Raw genomic sequence first — 18,183 nt, forward strand, 5'->3', positions numbered from 1 at the left:
GCGAGTTTGGCCTTATATGCATCAGCTCCGAATCATTGTCTTTGGTCAAATGTTGGGTTTGCCCGGCTCCTGTGTTTTGGTGCCTTACGTTCCGCTTTACCGGCTAAGGTGGCACCAGGAGAACTACTACGATTGTGCCCTGGTTCATCTGGACGAGCACCTCAGTAGAGGAAGCCGAAAACTTACTGTCATGATATAGCGTGAGACTGGTCAACCACTCGGTGACCTATCGGAATGTTAGAATTCCTCCGCCTTAACGAAGGGCCATTTTCCGGCCAGGCATGTACGCACCCCGCGATCGGGAGAGTGTCGAGCCACCAGGGGCTATCTAGTAGCCCCACTGTCAAACTCCTATGGCTAAGTGAAAGAGTTAAAGCTTTATAGTCCGGATTGCCTCGCTCGCTATGCTATCACCTCCTTAATAGGACCAAGACGTTGGGTTAAGTGTGAACACGCGTTTTTTGCAAGCACCTCCGCATTATATGTGTGGGGGTTGAAGCCGACGGCTGCAATCTTTTAGGTTATACACATGTATACATAAACGGCCGCATAGCTACTTTCAGGCAAAAGTATAAACATAACCTTATAAAAACTTCGTAAAAGCATTGTGCTTACAATGAGAATACATATCACTCAAACATAATATTTTTTGTGCACTGGGCCTCTATCAAACGAGCACCCTCGAGAACCTCCTCGAAATAGTGCTTGGCAGCCACCTGGCCTATGGCCGAACCCTGCGCCGCAACAGTGGTAGCGTCCATCTCTGCCCAGTATGCTTTAACACGGGCAAGGGCCATCCGCGAGCCTTCTATGCATGCCGACCTCTTCATCGCATTAATGCGCGACACCGCATCAAGGAACTGCTGCACTAAGCTGAAATAGTTGTTCGGCTTTGGCTTTTCCGGCCACAGCTGATCCACAACAGACCTCATGGCGAGTCCGGACAACCTATTCAGTTCGGCCCATTCGGCTAGTTGGTCAGTCAATGAAAGCGGATGCTCTGGAACGTGGAATTGTGTCTAGAACAGCTTGTCCACTTCACGATCTGTCTGACCTTGGAAGTACCTGGCCGCATCGGCAGTGCTCGCTGCCAAATCCATATACGCATCTGCCGAACTCCACAGCCGATCCAGAGGGGCATACCGTGGATCTCCGAACTTCCTCCGTAACATGAAGGGTTTCCCAGCCACAATATCCCCGGCTTCCCACAGCTCCTCCTTCTTTGCTCTCATAGCAGAACGGGTGTCTTTGTCCGCCGCCGCGGCCTTCTCAAGGTCCGTTGCCTTCGCTCGGTTTTCTTTTTCAAGGACCCGGCAACGGTCGGCAGTGTCTTTTAATTTTAAGGCCATCTTGGCCATCTTCTCTTGGCTCTCGCAATGCGCGGCCTTCTCGGCTTTCAACTCTTCGGCCGCCTTCAAAGCAGCCGCATTACTAATCCTCGCTTGTTCCTTGGCTCGGGCAAGTTCCGCCCACAAGGCTTCCACGGTGGTAGCTCCATCTGCAGTCACAACGTATTAAAGATACTGGCATCATGCTGCTCTTACTATGTGGCGTTCACCGGAAAATAACACTTACCCTGTGCCTCGTCAAGCCTTTTGTTAACAAGCTCGATGTCGGCGTCTGCCGCATCCAGTTGTCGTTTTAATTTGGCATACTCACTAGCTCGGCTAGCCACCGGAGCTTCAACCACCTGCACATAGGGGCAGTCTTGTTATTGCCTGGGAATATGATCCTCTGTTCGTCGCCGTTCTCGACGACAACCAGAGTCTCAGGGGCTACTATTTACACAAGGCACACCTATGAATATGATCCTCTGTGGAGTATTATCACATATTATCTCACATACCTCAAAGCCTGTTAGTAGACTCATAAAGACTTCATGTAATCCGCTTTCAGCGGACAAGATTCTCTCCATCACCGTACCCATCAGCATACGATGCTCTTATGAGATGGCCGCTTGCCCCACCAACTCCCTCAGAACGTCCGACCGCACACCAGACGGTGCCGGACTCTTTTGTACGCTCTCTTCGGGAGCTGGACACTGGGGACTTCGGGAGTCTATGTGATTATCTTCTGGCCTCACCAAATCCGGAGAAGCCCTCCGCGACGACACTTCGGGGTCGCCCTCTTCTGGAGCGGAGGAGTTCGGGGGAGGCGTTTCACTCTCCATCATCTCCGGAAGAAGATCCCCCGAAGACGAGCTCATTTGAGAGGGGCTAAGGCCCGAACTGCAAGATATATGCGGTGGTTATTTTCTTAGAGAAAAAAGATAGCATACCTATTAAAATATTTTGGATCACTTACGACTTGTTGGAGGGATGATCCCCCCGCGGACTTTGTGCGGCAAAAGCACCCCCCGAGGCAGGACCCTCTGTGGGAGACTTCTTGTCCCGTTTGGAGGCTTCGGCTTCCGGATCCTCGGAAGCAGTCCTTTTCCTCCCTCGGTCGTCCTCCTTCGTGGAGACGCTCGTTCCCTCAGATGGAACGGGCAGCGATGGGGGCCCGCGTCTGCCTGTATTACCCCCCCGGTATCTTCCTTCAAGGGCTCCGAGCAAGGTGCGACCTCGAGCATCTTCTCCAATACCGGATTTTCCAAACCCTCAGGGAGGGGGGCCAAACACCGAATCATCTTCGCCTTTGTTAGCCAGTCCTGGTCAAAAAGCGAACTCTTAGAAATAACTTCGAATAATAGATAATGTGTTCGTCTAGAGGATTTCTTACTTGTTCGGCGGCGCGGTTACGGCTCAAGCCCACGTCCTTGGTAATATCCGGACATTCCACTTGAGTTCCGAAGAATGACTTGTACATATCCTCGTGCGTCAGGCCGAGGAAACTCTGAATGTCACGTGGTCCCTCTGGGTTGAACTCCCACAAGCGAAGGGGCCGGTGTTTGCAAGGCTGGACTTGACGAACCAGCATAACTTGTATTACCACAACCAAATTAAAATCTCCCTCTAAGAGACCTCGGATGCGGCTTTGCAGTATAGGCACGTCCTTGGCTGGACCCCAGCTCAGACCCCTGCTAATCCATGACACCAGTTGTGGTGGGGGGCCCGAGCGGAAAGCGGGGGCAGTCGCCCACTTGGCGCTTCTGGGAGCCATGACGTAAAACCACTCCCGTTGCCATAATTCGGACACCTCTGGAAAGGAACCTTTCGTCCATGGAGCTCCTGCCATATTGCCTATTGATGCGCCTCTGCACGCTACGTGTTGCCCCTCGATCATCTTCGGCTTTACTTCAAAGGTCTTGAGCCACAGGCCGAAGTGAGGGGTGACACGGAGGAAGGCCTCACACATGACAATAAATGTCGTGATGTGGAGGAAGGAGTCTGGAGCTAGATCATGGAAATCTAGCCCGTAATAAAACATCAAACCCCTGACAAAAGGATCCAGAGTAAGGCCTAGACCTCGGAGAAAATGGGAGACGAACACAACATTCTCGATGGGTTCGGGAGTAGGGATGATCTGCCCTTGAGCAGGCAGCCGATGCGAAACCTCAGCGGTCAGGTATCTGGCCTCCCTCAACTTCTTAATGTCCTCTTTCGTAACGGAGGAGGGCATCCATAGCCTTGAAGGCTGGATCCGGACATTGTTGAAGATCCGGAGCACCTAACCTGGGCTTTGGGTGTTAGAACTCGAGGCGGGGGAAGGATTTGATTGAGCACGAGAGGGAAAAAGCGAAAACCTTGTCCTCTTATAAAGAGGGTGAATATCAAGCGTCCTCTCCGTAGCCGTTTGGGACTTGCCTATAATCTAGGAGTCCTAGACACGGTTGGGTTACCCACAACCGCATTAATGAGAATCCCGTAATTAGAGGAACACGATCTCCGCTTCGGCAAGACGTGTCGAAAAACTGCCCCGCGTTATGTGCGGGCTGGTTAAAAGGGACGGTTCGAATAATCACCAGGCCATGACGTAACATCGTGTTGCCAAAACAAGCCAGCAAATTAGATCTACGAAAATATTATTCTTTCTATGGTGGAATGTGGAACTTATTTTGCAGGGTCGGACACTATCCTCTTATTCAAATTCTTCTGTGATGTATTCGGAGAAGGAACCCGCCTTGCAATGCCGAAGACAACTGCGCGCCGAACTCATCGTCATTGAAGCCCGGTTCAGGGGCTACTGAGGGAGTCCTGTATTAGGGGGTCTCTGGACAGCTGGACTATCTCCATTGGCCGGACTGTTAGACTATGAAGATACAAGATTGAAGACTTCGTCTCGTGTCCAGATGGGACTCTACTTGGCGTGGAACGCAAGCTAGGAAATACGTGTATGGATATCTCCTCCTTTGTAACCGACCTTGTGTAACCCTAACCCTCTCCGGTGTCTATATAAACCGAAGGGTTTTAGTCCGTAGGACAACAATCACAACATACAATCATACCATAGGCTAGCTTCTAGGGTTTATCCTCTCTGATCTCGTGGTAGATCTACTCTAGTACTACCCATATCATCAATATTAATCAAGCAGGACATAGGGTTTTACCTCCATCAAGAGGGACCGAACCTAGGTAAAACATCGTGTCCCCTGCCTCCTGTTACCATCCGGCCTAGTTGCATAGTTCGGGACCCCCTACCCGAGATCCGCCGGTTTTGACACCGACACCTAGCATATTAGGATTTAAGCAAATTACCATGCTATTTAGGACTCTCAAAATAATCTAAGTGAAGCATTAGAGTTCATATATTTCTTATAGAATAAAACCACCACCGTGCTCTAAAATTACCATACTATTAAGCATGAGAGTTCATATATTTCTTGAATACCTAGCATATTAGGATTTTAAGCAAATTACCATACTATTAAGACTCTCAAAATAATATAAGTGACACATGAGAGTTCATCTATTTCTATAAAATAAAACTACCACCATGCTCTAAAAGATACAAGTGAAGCACTAGAGCATCGACAAACTACTCCGAAAGATATAGGTGAAGATCAATGAGTAGTTGAATAATTATGCAACCAAGTGAAGACTCTCTAACATTTAATAATTTCAGATCTTGGTATTATATTCAAACAGAAAGCAAAGCAAAATAAAATGACATTCTAAGATTGGCAAACATCATGTGAAGAAGCAAAAACTTCGGATCAACCGATACTAACCGATAGTTGTTGAAGAAGAAAGGTGGGATGCCAACCGGGGCATCCCCAAGCTTAGATGCTTGAGACTTCTTGAAATATTATCTTGGGGTGCCTTGGGCATCCCCAAGATTGAGCTTTTGTGTCTCCTTAATTCCTCTCATATCACGGTCTCCCTAAATCTCAAAAGCTTCATCCACACAAAACTCAACAAGGACTCGTGAGATAAGTTAGTATAAACCATTGAAAAAACCTTATCATACTTTACTGTAGCAAATAACTAAAATTATTATTCAACATTTCATACTAAATGCCTCTGCATATTTAATAGTCCTATCTTCAAATAGAATCATTAAAGAAGCAAACATATGCAAACAATATAAACATAACAGCAATCTGCCTAAACAGGATAGTCTGTAAAGAATGCTGCAACATCCATACTTCCCTAGATCCAAAAATTATGAAAGAAAATTCCCACTATAGTAAATTTATCATAGCTTAATATGCAAAAGGTTTCAACATTTTATCACATTCTGACTTCTCTAGGGAATTATTGCAACAGCGGTAAATTTTCTGTTTTCAAACAGCAACATGTATACTTGTAACATAGGCATAGTAAAGGATATCAATGCCACTTTTATTGAAATAAAAGATGCAAAACATTGTTATAATCAGCAAGCAAATCCTAACAAAATAAATTGACGCTCCAAGCAAAACACATATCATGTGGTGAATAAAAATATAGCTCCAAGTAAAGTTACCGATGAATGAAGACGAAAGAGGGGATGCCTTCCGGGGCATCCCCAGCCTTAGGCTCTTGGTTGTCCTTGAATATTACCTTGGGGTGCCTTGGGCATCCCCAAGCTTAGGCTCTTGCCACACCTTATTTCATAGTCCATCGAATCCTTACCCAAAACTTGAAAACTTCACAACACAAAACTTAACAGAAAACTCGTAAGCTCCGTTAGCAAAAGAAAACAAAACACCACTTCAAGGTACTGTAATGAACTCATTATTTATTTATATTGGTGTTAAACCTACTGTATTCAAACTTCTCTATGGTTTATAAACTATTTTACTAGCCATAGATTCATCAAAATAAGCAAACAACACACGCAAAACAGAATCTGTCAAAAACAGAATAGTCTGTAGTAATCTGAATCAAACGTATACTTCTTGAACTCATAAAATTCTCAATTAAATTTCTGGACCTGAGAAATTTATCTATTAATTATCTGAAAAAATAATTAACTAAATAACACTCTCCAAATAAAAATGGCAGCAATTCTTGTGAGCACTAAAGTTCCTGTTTTTTACAGCATAACCAACAAGACTTTCCCCAAGTCTTCCCAAAGGTTCTACTTGTCACAAACACTAATTAAAAGCATAAAACCACATATAAAAATAGGATAGATGAATTATTTATTACAAAACAGGAGCAAAAATCACGGAATAAAAATAAAATTGGGTTGCCTCCCAACAAGCACTATCGTTTAACGCCCCTAGCTAGGCATGATGATTTCAATGATGCTCACATAAAAGATAAGAATTGTAACATAAAAAGAGCATCATGAAGAAATATGAATAGCACATTTAAGTCTAACATACTTCCTATGCATAGTGATTTTGTGAGAAAACAACTTATGGGAACAATAATCAACTAGCATAGGAAGGCAAAACAAGCATAACTTCAAAATTTTAAGCACATAGAGAGGAAACTTGATATTATTGCAATTCCTACAAGCATATATTCCTCCCACATAATAGTTTTCAGTAGCATCATGAATGAATTAAACAATATAACCAGCACCTAAAGCATTCTTTTCATGATCTACAGGCATAGAAAATTTACTACTCTCCATATAAGCAAAATTCTTCCCATTCGGGATAGTGGGAGTATCATAAGAGACTTGAATACTATAAATTGTTTCCACATTAAAAGAGTAGTGTTCAGAAAAAGGGTAATCATAACCATGGAAAGTTTTATAAATATAATCACTACTTTTTATAGCATAAGTATCATCACAATAATCATCATAGGAAGGAGGCATGCTATCATCATTATAAATTTGCATATCAAAACTTGGGAGACTAAAAATATCATCTTCATTAAGCGTAGCATCCCCAAGCTTAGGACAAACATTAATTGCAGCAAATATATTCTCAAAAACATCATCTTCATCAAACATAGCATCCCCAAGCTTGGGCCTTTTCATATCATAAGCATAATCACTCTCATAATTAATAGTATGGATAGCACCAATAGTATAGCAATTATCATATTCTTCCAAGCAAGTTCCAAAAAGATTTTCAAGATCATAAGAAGTATCATTATCTTCCACAATTATATTTTCATGAGGCACAATAGTAATAGGGGCAACATTCTTTGGGAGAGACATCTTTTTACCTCTCTTCCTTTTTCTTTTCTTCTTCTTCACCACATCATGTGTGGGTTCAATCCTCTTTTTGGAGCTCCTTATTAATGAGATTGGTTGAATATGAGGCCCCTCCTCGTTACCTGATTCATCATAAGAAATAATAGGAGGATATTGGGAAGTCTCTTCCCTTTCATTAGTATTCTCTTCATCTTCTATTTGTTTTCTTTTCTTTATGTAGTTGGCAATATAAGGATTTTCAATGCAATTCACCATGGAATACATATAAATTTCCTCTAGATCAAAATGAAGAACTTTATCAAGGGCAAATTTTGGAATATCCTTAGTTCTACGTTTAATTTCTTCATAACCCAAGAGCAAACTAAGTTCATTATGATGTGCAAGGGAAATCAAGTCATCACAATTTTTGGACACGATACGCTCATGAAACAATTTGCATTGGGTACTAAAATGATCACGTTCATTGCAAAGTTCACAAGTAGGGCTAAGAAAAGATAAATTTTCAGGACATTCATCTAGCTCTTCTTGCAACAATTTGGTTTCTAAGTACTTATGCCTCTTGTAATATCTATCTTCCCTATTTGGTGTGTACTTGCAAACCCAGTCTACTCCACAAAAATTGACATGTTTATAGGAGGCATTTTCATCATAACTAGTGCAATCATCATTAGCATCATGGATATTCAAAGAATTCATACTAACAACATTGGAATCATGATCATCATTAAAATATTTAGTGCCAAACATTCTAATGCATTCTTCTTCTAACACTTGAGCACAATTATCCTTTCCATCATACTCACGAAAAATATTAAAAAGGTGAAGCGTATGAGACAAACTCAATTCCATTTTTTTATAGTTTTCTTTTATAAACTAAACTAGTGATAAATCAAGAAACTAAATGACTCGATTGCAAGATCTAAAGATATACCTTCAAGCGCTAACCTCCCCGGCAACGGCGCCAGAAAAGAGCTTGATGTCTACTACACAACCTTCTTCTTGTAGACGTTGTTGGGCCTCCAAGTGCAGAGGTTTGTAGGACAGTAGCTAATTTCCCTCAAGTGGATGACCTAAGGTTTATCAATCCGTAGGAGGCGTAGGATGAAGATGGTCTCTCTCAAGCAACCCTGCAACCAAATAACAAAGAGTCTCTTGTGTCCCCAACACACCCACTACAATGGTAAATTGTATAGGTGCACTAGTTCGGCGAAGAGATGGTGATACAAGTGCAATATGGATAGTAGATAAAGGTATTTGTAATCTGAAATTATGAAAACAACAAGGTAACAAGTGATAAAAGTGAGCGTAAACGGTATTGCAATGTGTGGAAATAAGGCCTAGGGTTCATACTTTCGCTAGTGTAAGTTCCCTCAACAATAATAACATAATTGGATCACAAAACTATCCCTCAACATGCAACAAAGAGTCACTCCAAAGTCACTAATAGCGGAGAACGAACGAAGAGATTATGGTAGAGTACGAAACCACCTCAAAGTTATTCTTTCCAATCAATCCGTTGGGCTATTCCTATAAGTGTCACAAACTGCCCTAGAGTTCATACTAGAATAACACCTTAAGACACAAATCAACCAAAACTCTAATGTCACCTAGATACTCCAATGTCACCTCAAGTATCCGTGGGTATGATTATACGATATGCATCACACAATCTCAGATTCATCTATTCAACCAACACATAGAACCTCAAAGAGTGCCCTAAAGTTTCTACCGGAGAATCATGACGAAAACGTGTGCCAACCCCTATGCTTAGGTTCATGGGTGGAACCCGCAAGTTGATCACCAAAACATACATCAAGTGAATCACGTGATATCCCATTGTCACCACAGATATCCACGGCAAGACATACATCAAGTGTTCTCAAATCTTTAAAGACTTAATCCGATAAGATAACTTCATAGGGGATACTCAATTCATTACAAAAGAGTAGAGGGGGAAGAAACATCATAGGATCCAACTATAATAGCAAAGCTCGCGATACATCAAGATCGTATCACCTCAAGAACACGAGAGAGAGAGAGAGATCAAACACATAGCTACTGGTACATACCCTCAGCCCCGAGGGAGAACTACTCCTTCCTCGTCATGGAGAGCACCGGGATGATGAAGATGGCCACCGGATAGGGATTGCCCCCTCCGGCAGGGTGCCGGAACGGGTCTAGATTGGTTTTCGGTGGCTACGGAGGCTTCTGGCGGTGGAACTCCCGATCTATTATGCTCTCAGATGTTTTTAGGGTATATGGAGATATATAGGCGGAAGAAGTACGTCAGGGGGGGCACGAGGGGCTGATGAGGGTGGAGGGCGTGCCTAGGGGGGTGGGCGCGCCCCCCAGCCTCGTGACCTCCTCGCAGATCCCCCGACGTGCACTCCAAGTCTTCTGGGCTTCTTTCCTTCCAAAAATGAGTTCCGTGAAGTTTCAGGTCAATTGGACTCCGTTTGATTTTCCTTTTCTTCGAAGCCATAAAATAGGGTAAAAAACAGAAACTGGCACTGGGCTCTGGGTTAATAGGTTAGTCCCAAAAATGATATATAAGTGTATAATAAAGCCCATAAACATTCAAAACAGTAGACAATATAGAATGGAGAAATCAAAAATTATAGATACGTTGGAGACGTATCAGTCCCCAGTTGCATGTCCACCATCGAATCACAACTAGAAGTGTGTGTGTTTGTCGAGGGTCTCTTGTTGCATGTCGATCATTGACTTGCAACTAAGCATGTGTGTGTGTGTGTGTGTTTCTCGTGCCCCCCAGTTGCAAGCCGACCATCGACTCGCAACTAGGGTTGTATGTGTTTGCCGAGGGTCCCTAGTTGCTAGCCGACCATCGACTCGCAACTAGGGGTGTGCGTAATTTTCTATAAAATGTACAACTTTAAAAAAAGAGTGAGTATTTTAAAAAAATGTTCACGCGTTCAGAAAATGTTCGAAAGTTTGAAAAGAATGTTCATATCTTCAAAAAAATATTCTCGACATCAACTATTTTTCTCGATTATAAAAATCAAAAAGTTGAAGAAATGTTGGCAAAGTTCTGAAACTGTTCAATCGGCCACATGAGATAGGTATTCAGAGTTTCACGGTGATTAGAATACAGGAGCTCCCAACAGGTGCTATGGCTAGTTGGAGGCATTGAACATTTTCTTCAGGGAAAGCTACATGCATTTAACAGTAAGATGTTTTTGTGTTGAATCCGTGCGACTGCTCTTCTTTTTTTCGGATTTTTCCAGCGTTGCACCGTCGACCATCGTGTGGAATCCTTGTGGCCTGTCCAGCCGGAGGCTCCTTGCGTGGCACACGGCCTGCAACACGGGGCAACTCCCAAAATAAACAAACAAACAAACAAGGCCCTTTGGAGCAACAAAGAAAATGACGTGGCCCGAAGGGAGGAAACACGCGGGTGACAAACAATCGACGAGAGAACAAACAGATCGATCGGGATTGCCGCAAATAGGGTGACATTATCTTAGATGTGACATAATTATGTCACATCTAGATGTGTCCTAGACATGCCCTTTCTTTTTTATATTACTTTTGGTCCACAAAAAATATGGCACCAGTCCTCAATTCCATAAAACAATTTTGCAAATTAGTGCCTTCTTGCAGGGAGGTTTCGTCCAGGGCAATGGTGCATTAATAAGTACAACAGGTGCAACATGTCTATTTTTTAAGCAACATGTCTACTCTTTGCAAGCATCAGAATGCATACGTTTATTTTCATAGCGAGGAAGCACAGATTATTCATGTTGTAATATATTGATTCTCCATTCTAGAGATTCCATTTATTCTCCTCCCTTTTTTCTTAATTTCCTATGAAATGCTTCCTGCTAATACTTCATTCAAGTTTCAAGCTGGGATGAGCTAACTTTCCGTCCTCTGTCTATTACATGGCAGATGACATCATGCTAAGTTTTGGGGCACAAGGCATTTGTATTTTCCCTTAATTTCTAATAATAAATAGATTTACTGTTATCATTACTGTATGAAAATAATTCTAATTTACATCTCTGTGTAAACATTGCAGCTGTTAAGTGAGGTGTGATCTCTTGATGCTAGCTCTTCTCCAGGGTAATTAATTACTATTGAATAAGGAATAATATTTTGTTCCTGTCACAGGTACTGCCCGCCATGGGAAATAGTTCTACCAGTTAGAAAAATAATGATGCTAAAACATTACACAATAATGTTCAACCAATTATATAACTGTCTTTGTTTCTATTCATATGCCTTCTCAAACCAGACTAACGACCCGTCGCATCTTCACTTTGACTACCTTTCTGTCTCAATAGAGGAGTTTGCCGTGGCAGTGGACTTTAAATAGATTATTACAACCTTTCTGTTACTTTTCCCCTGAAAAACAACATGGACTTCTGTTCTTCTACAAACTTATATGGAAATAATGTAGTAGTAATCTTTTTTCGGTTCTTTGAGCCTGCACTTTTCTAATATTTGCCACTCTTTGAAGATCGTAAGCTATGCAGATGATTGGATGCTTAATGTTATTTCTTCGGCATAAAATGCATATTGATTTACTTAAGAATATGTAGACCATTATCAATCTACGTAATTCACTATTATTAATTATATGAAACACATAAAAGAGCACTTGAAATATGATACGTGAAAAAATGTGTGTAAATAGCGGGTGTAAATAGAAACGTGTAGAAATCCAAATCTTCCCTCCAAATCTTCCCTGGTAATACAGAAGAATTCCGGAAAAATGGATTATTCATAAGAAATATAATCAGCGGAAGAACTTTTTGTATTACAACAAAGCGGGTGTAAATAGAAACGTGTAGAACTCAAGTACTTCACATATTGAGCTTTATTTTTGCAAGGGATGCTTACTAAAACCTCACTGCCATATCTACCAGGAAATGTTAAATCTACAGCTATGATCGGAAAAAATCTGGGATTTTTTATATGCCATGTCAAATAGTTCAAAATGATTAAAAGTTAGGAGCTATTACATAATAAGAGTTACATGTGCTTATTGTTGCATTTACTTAATTAAAACTATTATTTGCACCCCAAAGCTTGACGTGTGAACCTTTTATGAAAGAAGGTTTGTAACACTTTTATGCCTATTAGTGCGGATTTATACAAATACATTAAATTCTCTTTTCGACGTGTGAACCTACAAGTTCATGCTTGATTACATGATGTTAGAACACTCTTCTTCTTCTCTTAATTCCTGATATGTTTTGGAATTTTGATGTTCTCATGTATCCTCTAAGGAATTGCAAGAAAGGTACCATGTTTCCCTCATGTGGCGGTGTATGAGGATCCGGTTGTTTTTCACGATGGGATACTCTTTGTGGTCATTAATTTGAAGGAATTTTATTTATCATGAAAATTGTGATTTCCAGTATATTTTATTCATACAAATTTTTCTGTATAACAAATGTTGTTCAGCTCTTTCACCGAAGTCACCTTCCAATGTTGCTAGCCCGTGCAGTTGCACGAGTTGATGACTAGTTAATCTAATTGACATTCATATTAAGCACACGATATATTTCATTTTCATATTAAGGAAGCAGAATTTCATAATTGAAATAGATCAGAGTACAACATGATATAGCTTCAGCACTCAGCTACCGTATTACACAACTTCACCAGCAACAAGTTCCACATGGAACATGTAGAACCATTCGAAATTAGCATCATAGATGGTATATAAACAGATGCATCTCATTTGGAAAACTGCTGAAGCGGAAGGCGAATATTGAGCCTTCTGTCATGTTGAAGGTCTTTGCAACTTTAGGCTAGTGCCTGTGGATGATTGACCACCCGTCCTTCGACCTCTTTAGGAACACTTCAATATTGAACTGTGGGTGTTGTATGAAAACCTTCCTCGCCTCCTGACCATAGAGGTGGTTTGAGAGGTAATCATCAGTGAACTGCTTTGGAAAGGCCTAAAAACAAGGATGTGCATAAATATCTTCTCTATATTGGAATTGAGGCAAAGGAATAAAAAGGGCAAGGTATAATAGTTAGTAACATCTTGTAGTGAACTTATGTCTTCTTCATTGTGCAGACGAAGATCTTATTGTTTTTTTCGCTATTTTCTTTATCCTAACAATCTTTCTGAGTTTCTTGATTTGATTGATATTCATGGACAACTCATTTCCCCATATGCAAAAAAGGTCGAACAGTGGGTCAAAACCTCTGACAGCAGGACCTACATGTGCATGACCAAATTGTTGAAATATTAGAATGGTTTATGCAATTGCACAATAATGTGCTATTTGACAACGGACCATGCACGTGCTAACCTCGACTGTAACCTCAACGCTTCCCATTGTTTCCCTACAACACATCTAAGGTAGTTAGTCATCAGGTTAAGTAAGGGTTCGCATGCTATCAGTAAAATATGTTGATGAAAAATAAGCACATTGCAGATTCATCAGATTAATTGAAGCCACACGGAAAACCCATTTACCCAAACCAAGCATGATTAAGAACTAGGAAATATAGCACTTGTATTTGTTTCTCATGTATTAAGTGCAGCCAAATTCAGTTTATTCCTGACATGCACAACAATATAAAATTCTACCAACGACAATTGGACATCACATTGTAGAATTGAACCAAGTAGTTAACTAAACACCACAACAAATGAACGAAACATTAACTAAGCACCACATTGCACAATATAACATTGAACCAAGCAGTTAACTAAACACCACAACAAATGAACCAAACATTAACTGAGCACCACATTGCACAATATAACATACTCCTAACAGAAGACCAGAGAGTTAATGAAATAGTTAACTACAGCCAATTGTAGCAATTGTATTTGTTTCTCATGTATTTACTACAGCCAAATTCAATTTATTCCTCACATGGTATACAATAACAGAATGCACCCACAATCTTGTAAAGATAAATTCGATTTATTTCTCACATGAAAGACAATACAAAATTGCAACCTCAAGAATTGAACATCACATTTGCAGAATTGAACCAAACAGTTAACTAAAGATGACAACTAACTAACAAAACATTTAATAAGTGAGCACCACTCTGCAAGACATATAGAACATATACACTAGAGCAACATATTGCATGGTGAAATTAGATAGCACAATTCAATAGATTTTGTGAAGGAAAGGCAGGAGCAGCACACGCAACGGGTAAACCGAGCATGCTTAATCGGCGTAGCTAGCAATTGGCAAGGTGCTCCTCCAAGATCAGGGGGTCGACATGAATGGCAGCCATCACAACCTCATCCGCGCGTGCGGCCGTGATTTGCTTCTCCGCTGCCAAATGCCCCTTGAGGTCCTGGCTATACTGTGTGCACCATGGATTAGGCCGGCACTTATTTGGTGGACGGGTCGGTGATTTGGGTAGAAGGTGTCGCGCTCGTGCTGGCGGTCGGGGCATGTGGGATGTGGAAGGAGGAGGAGGATGGGGGTCGGGTGTGGATTACCTGCCTGGATAGAGGAGGCCGAGCAGCGTGAAGAGGGTCGCCGGCGAGGAGGCGGCGGCGCTGCAAGCAAGGAGTGAGGGTTTCAACTTGGAAAGGAAGGCGGAAAGAGGGGAAATGTGGCTTTTGGTAAGGGGGAGGGGCGGGGAGGTAGATATTTCTGAGGAAGCCGAAAATTTGGAATCACTTCAGGCAAAAAACTGGCGCGCAAAGTGTCATCAGACACGGTCCCTTATTCAGAATTGTGTACGATATGTGGACATCACAAACGATTCAGATAGCTTAACCCAGGTGTGATGAGTTTGAACGTCAAAAGTTTTGGTCCGAATTTCCATGGTTACAGTGTTATCCATGTTATTTCATAATTTGGGTACACAAAGAAGACTACAACACACCCACACTTCTTAATCGAGCAAGTTCAACAATTAAACAGAGCTAGCTGACCTAAAAATTACCCTAGCAAATTAAAGACTGGCGCTCTTAATTAAACAAAACATAGAGTACTACTACGGCTGGTGCTTGTCGATCTCCGCCGCCGCCTCCATGTCCAGCTCGCGCCCGACGGTCTCCTGGGGAAGGGGATCCATGGCATCCATCGCACCATACTCGACAATGTAGCGACCTGACTCGGTAAGAGTCGAAGTCTCTGTGCTTACCGTGCTAGTCCCTGGATCGACTTGCTAGCACACACAGTACTCAATGAAATAACAGAAATAGCACACATCTCTTTATTACATCGATAGTCCAGGAGCAATACATTTATTACAAAATAGGGCATAGAGCCAATAAGCAAATACTGCGGAAGCAAAGAAGTAAATGAGTCCAAGTCCACGAGCAAGGTTGAGTGTAGAACATCGACCTATCGCACCTTAATCCTCGTCAGATATATCTGCAACATGATAAGTTGCAGCCAAATGGGTCGATACATTGAATGTACTGACAAGTCACATCATAGTGTATTGAACCTACTTTTACATGCAGTTTGGCTGGTGGAAAGCTCTAAGTTTAGTTTTTGCATAAAGCTAGTTTTTCCCTATTAGAAAAGTTGTTATTCTACTACTACACATTTGCATAGGATGAGTTAGCAAACCCAACTCCATCTGTTCCCAAGTTTCATTTAAAACACAACTATTTAATTTAAAGGTGAGGAGATCTCCCGGCATTTCCACTACTAGATGCTCAAGTTGTCCGTAACCGGGGACACGGCTAATCGATTAGGTTGACACTCTGCAGAGGTTGGGCACTTTTCCCCACAAGACTCGACCACCTCCATGATCGGAAGATCGAGACATAGCCTTTCGAAAATGTTCCCCCTTAACCCACGGATAGGCCGGTACACCTACATCATTCTACATCTGCTAGCCCATCCCGGAAGGGGTCACACTAACTTCTTGACTAAGCCAGACCCCGTATTGGCTTGTGGCTACACACGTAAGCTTCTAGACATGGGAATATGATTGATCTCTTTGAGCCTGAGCGGACGGTCCACTAGTGGTGCACCACCATGGATTTCCCATGCGTGCCCCACTGTACTTCGCCACCATTCCCACAAGTTTCCGCCAAGGTAGTTCATTAATTAACGTAGGTCCTATTTACTACATTGTCACTCAAACTTTACAATGATCACTCCCCAATCCACGTCTACTTAGCATAGCAACACAATGTAAAACAATGGTGACAAAGTTATATGGTTCAGACCTACCTCAATGAACTACTGGGTGAAAAGCATAATCATGCGGCATCAGTTTCCTACCATGCAGTCCTACCGCAAAGAACTAAGTGCATAATAAAAACATAGGTAATGAAACATGATCAAGATGCAACTTGCCTTGGTACTGCTGGTTGAATTCTAAAGACTGATAATATTCTGCTTCGCACTCCCGGCAATCTATCGCAAATAAGATAAACAAACATAAGCAAACATTATAGAGAACCAAAAGAACATTCATAGCAAAAAGTCTCGGAAAAACCAAATGAACATACAACACACTAAGTTACTACAGAAATATTCTAAGTGCAAAACAACATATGCCTATGGTTCAAAGAGTGATGTGAAAAAAATAGTGCATATTATGCATACTAGTAAAAATATTAAAGGGAAGATTCTAGTGTGTGAAAATTATTGTGACAAAGGTCCAGGTGATAGGGTTTTGCTACGGTGACAGCATGCAAAAGGAATCAACTTAATCGGAGCTACGGTTTGGGAGATATGGCCATTTGAAGTTCGAATTCGAATCTGAATAAATTCAAATTTAAATCTGACAAAAGTTTGAAAAAAATATTCTACTGGATAGATCTAAACAATACGGAGAATTTGCCGCTGGTTTCATCGAGTTTGGATCTACGGTTCAAAAGTTATGGCTAATCTAAGGTCAGGGACTAATCTGCTAATTACAGGGACTAAATAGTGAAGAAAAACTATCGCAAATAGGTCCTTGACCCGTGGCAGATTCTTACTGGACGAAAGGTGTTCGCCGCGTAGCTTATACATCGTACGTTCACAAATTAACCAAAACGGCGGCGGCGGCTAATTTAAATTAAAACCGATCGGTTTTAAAAATAAAACCCGCGGTTAACCGCGTATCAGTTCGACTAAAAACACAACCTAACCAATCTAATCTAAACCGTTGATGTTCGATCTAATGAACCGGAGGAGGTGCGGCGACTTACAACGGCTGGCGGCGGCGGATACGAGTAGAGGACGGCGGCGCGGCGTCGGTCGGTGGAGGGGCAGCGGCTACGGCGGTCCTCGGTGTCGGGGAACAAGACGGGGAGGTGCGGTGCGGCTTGGGCATCCGGATGGTGGCGTCGGGGTGCATCGGCGGCGTCCGAACGGGGCGGGGCGAAGACGGCGGCCTTCGGTGCTCCGGCGTCTACGGTGCGGCATCTGCGGCGGGACCTAGTTGCAAAAATTGTGTCAAAAGGATGCGCCTCAGCGGGCTAAGAAACTTTATAGAAAAGGAAGGGTCGGAGTGGTCTACGGGTGAGGAACTGCTCCGGCGAGTTGTGCGGCTCCAGCGAGATGCGAACAGGCAGCGCGGCGGCTGTGAGCGGTGTGCGAAGAAGTGGGATGGCGAGGTCGACAGAGGGGAACCCGGGGCATTTATAGGGGAGGGGAGGGCGTGCAGGTGCCGCGGATAAGCTCTATCCGAGCGCGAGGCGGCCGACGGTTGCGGGCGGCGAGGCGCGGGTGTTTATCTAGTGCGATGCGGGAGGTTGGGGACGAGCTGACGAGCGGGGCCCGCCTGGCAGCA

This window comes from Triticum dicoccoides, chromosome 5A, assembly GCF_002162155.2.
Source record: "Triticum dicoccoides isolate Atlit2015 ecotype Zavitan chromosome 5A, WEW_v2.0, whole genome shotgun sequence".
Taxonomy (NCBI): domain Eukaryota; kingdom Viridiplantae; phylum Streptophyta; class Magnoliopsida; order Poales; family Poaceae; genus Triticum; species Triticum dicoccoides.